This window comes from Lipotes vexillifer, unplaced genomic scaffold, assembly GCF_000442215.2.
Source record: "Lipotes vexillifer unplaced genomic scaffold, Lipotes_vexillifer_v1.1 scaffold1163, whole genome shotgun sequence".
Taxonomy (NCBI): Eukaryota; Metazoa; Chordata; class Mammalia; order Artiodactyla; family Lipotidae; genus Lipotes; species Lipotes vexillifer.
In genome coordinates, this window is record NW_006784867.1 from 814550 (window position 1) to 818510 (window position 3961).

A 3961-nucleotide genomic window follows, 5' to 3' on the forward strand; every position below is an offset into this window, starting at 1 on the left:
TTGTCTATTCAGGTATTCATCAGATATGGGGTTTATCAAGTTGACTGTGGGGATTTAATCTGCTGTTCCTGAGGCTACACAGAGAAATTTCCCTGTCTCTTCATTTTCTCACAGCTCCTGGGGTTTAGCTTTGGTTTTGGTCCTGCCTCTGTGTGTAGGCCGCCCTCAGGGGTCTGTTCCCTGCCCAGACAGGAGTAGGTTAAAGCAGAAGCTGATTAGGGCTCTCTTGCTCACTCAGGCCAGGGAGAGGGAGGGGTACTGTAGTCATAATTGGAATGTGGGGTGAGCCTGTGGCAGCAGAGACCTGTATGACATTGCAACAGCCTGAGGCGCGCCGTGTGTTCTCCCGGGGAAGTTGTCCCTGGATCAAGGGACGCTGGCAGTGGCGTGCTGTACAGGCTCTCGAGGGGAGTCTGGGTAGTGACCAGTACTTGCACACAGGATTCTTGATGGCTGCAGCAACAGCTTTAGCGGTTCATGCCTGTCTCTGGTGTCAGAGTTGATAGCTGCAGCTTGTGCCCTTCTCTGGATCTCATTTTGGTGGTGCTCTGCCTTCTGTGGGCAGACGGAGAAGGAATCCCCTCTCCTCGTGCACCCTGAAACAATGGTCTCTTGCCTCTTAGGCAGGTCCAGACTTTTTCCCGGACTCCCTCCCAGCTAGCTGTTGCGCAGTAGCCTCCTTCAGGCTGTCTTCACACAGCCAACCCCAGTCCTCTCCCTGGGGTCTGACCTCCGAAGCCCAACCTCAGCTCCCAGCCCCCACCCGCCTCAGCAGGTGAGCCGACAAGCGTCTCAGGTTGGTGAGTGCTTATTGGCAATGAACCTCTGTGGGGGAATCTCTCTGCTTTGCCCTTACATCCCTGTTGCTGAGCTCTCCTCCGTGGCTCTGAAGCTCCCCCCCAGCCCACTGCCCGTCCCCACCAGTGAAGGGGTTTCCTAGTGTGTGGAAACTTTTCCTCCTTCACAGCTCCCTCCCAAAGGTACAGGTCCCATCCCTATTCTTTTGTCTCTGTTTTTTCTTTTGCCCTATCCAGGTACATGGGGATTATCTTGCCTTTTGGGAAGTCTGAGGTCTTCTGCCAGCGTTCAGTAGGTGTTTTGTAGGATTTGTTCCACATGTAGAGGTATTTTTTATGTATTTGTGGAGAGGTAGGTGATCTCCACGTCTTACTCCTCCGCCATCTTGAAGGTCTCTCCCTGTTTATTCTTCTAAAATAAAGTTTACATGGACACATCCTGAATTTTATTTATTTATTTATTGGTCAGCATAAATTTCCTTTAATAATTTCTCCATTTCCAGTAGGATTTCATTTTGAGGTTTAACATATGAATCCAGTGTAAAGTCCTACAGTTTTAGTAAATCTGGATTTCAAGTCGTTTAAGATGAAAATGGAAATGCAAAGTTTACTTAAGAAATTTAATTTTCTTCTTCTATAACATCTAAGTCTTCATCTTCTTCATCATCCTCTTCTGCTTGTTGATCCTTTCTTAGTCAACAAATAGTTACCTGTCCTGCTCCAGATAAACACTTAGCTGACAGTGATCTCTGAAGAGGTGACTTTGAATTTGCTCTTACAATATCTAAATGACATAAATAATCTGGTGGATACAGAGAATTTTGGAAAACCTCTAAATCTTCTTCATCAATCTGTTGTCCATTTTAGTAGGCAGCAGTGTAGAACTCTAAAGCTTTGCTGTGAAATGACATTTCGATAATGATAAATTCTGAAAATATAATCTTTATATCCATTATTTTCTGCTTTTCAAAATTGTCAATAGTTTCCTCCAAATGACGAGTTGTTCAGGTAGCATCCCTTGTAGCTCTTTGTAATTCAGTTTCTGCCTGTGAAATAACATATCAATCAGACACGTTTCTCTGACATATTCTTTCTGAGTTAACTGTTGAACAGCTTCTTGATTCCTTGCTGTTAATGTTACTTTGAGGTCATCTCATTTCATTTCTACAATGGTTCCATAAGCTTTCAAATGTTCAACTACTTTGGCTTCAAGTCTTTCAACGTCTGCTTGTCAATAATCCTGAAGTTTGGCAAACTCGTCAGCAAAGTTTTTCAGGCCCTGCTTTAAATCTGGGGTCTCTGTAGAGGCATACACATTGATTTCATTCACCAGGAGCTCTACTTTGTATCCCAGTCTGGCAGTTTTCTGCACATAAGCAGCAAAGATTTAGCACAGCTCTCCAAAATACTTCTCCACATTTGTGACAGCATCTTACAATTGAGCATCCTGGTTCTGCAAGCTGCACTTCAACATCTTGCCTCACACACAGCCAGAGACCGCAGGCTGGGGCCCAAAGACAGGGGCTCCGAGCCACCCAGGCCCACCCTGGATTTTAAAAAGAAATAAATGTAAAATAAGTAATTTATAGATTTACCTTTATAGTCTATTGAAAAGGGCTTTAACTTGGCAGTGCAAAACCAAATTAATGCACAGCACTTTAATGAATATCACTACTCAAGAACAGTATAAAAATATTAATTTTAAAAAGCAATTTTTAAAAAGATAAAGTGTAAAATATTTACTGAAAGCAATACCCATTAAACAACAACAACAGTTCAGGTCAAAGACATCTTTTTTTTTTTCTTTATGTATGGGTTATTTCACAGAGGAATAGTTGAGACTCCATGATTGTGATTGTATGAACATTGTGGTTGCTTATTCAGTACTCAGAATGCTGAGACTTACCGGTTGTCGTTTAGGATCAGAATGAATACACTTAGGAATATCCATTTCCAACTAAGATGGAGTAGCTGGGAACAGAATTATCACTGAACCTGAAAAATAAAGAATGCAGATGGACAAAATATATGGAATAAAGGTTATCAAGGCACTAGCATCAGTGAATGTAGGACAGTGATGCCTGAAAGATGGGGGAAAATGTTGTGTGCCTTATGAATTTCCCTAGATTTCTGTGTTGAGAGGATTTCCAGGCCATAGAGTATGGAGGCAGAACTGAGGCAGAGTCTGGCCAACACCCTGAGTTGAAGAGACAAAGCTGAGAGTTTGAGGACAAAAAGCTGCCTGGAGTTTACCTCCTTAAAGAGCTGCAGAGGAGAGAGCTGCACAGAAAGAGAACACAAAGATCTGAGCCAGTCCCTTCATTTCTTTAGCAGAGTGCTAATGAGTGAACGGGAGTAAGGAAACTACCCAAGGCCAGGGAAAGAACCCCCCGAACAGGTTAAAGGTGACAGTGCATGGCAGCCTCTCTTCTCTCCAGCCAGACTCGAAAACTTCATGATTCGTAGGGCATCAGGTGGAGCTCACTGAAGTGTCTTCATCAATCATAGGAAATAATTGGTCTAAAACACTTCTCCAGTCTTGCCTAATAAATCTTAAAAGCAAGAACAAACAGTATCCAAGTAAATTAACTGTAACCCAGAACAAAGCTCAAGAATATTTATGACAATACAAAAATATCCAGCATCTAGCAAAGTGAAGCTCACAATGCTGTAATTCAATAAAAAAATGATTAAACAGACAAAGTAATAGAAAAATATGACTCATAATGACAGGAAAAAATCAATCAAAAGCCAGAGCTGACATAGATGTTAGAATTAGCAAATAAAAACATTAAATAGTTATCATAACCCTATTCTTTATGTTCAAAATTTAAGTATAGACATGGAAGACATAAAAAGAGACAAAAATTGCATTTCTATAAATGTAAACTAAAATGTTTGACTTGAGTAATACACTAGATGGGATTTGTGAAAATTTAACACTCCAGATGTAAAAATTAGTAAGCATGAAGACTTGGGAATAGACATTATTAAGATGACACGCAGAAATAAAGGAGAATTTTTTTTAAATGAATAGAGAATCAGTGAGATATGGAACAATTTCAAGTGTCTAATATGCTTGTAATCAGAGTGCTCAAAGACAGAGGATAGGGACTGGAAAAAATATTTGAAAAAGTAAAGACTGAAAAAATTCCAAATTTGAT

General features: G+C 41.1%; 1 pseudogene; it reads right to left on the reverse strand.

Moving 5' to 3' along the window:
* Nucleotides 1-1417: 1417 nt before the first annotated feature.
* LOC103069937 (protein FAM92A1 pseudogene) lies at nt 1418-2271 on the reverse strand (annotated as a pseudogene).
* Between the last annotated feature and the right edge of the window lie 1690 nt (nt 2272-3961).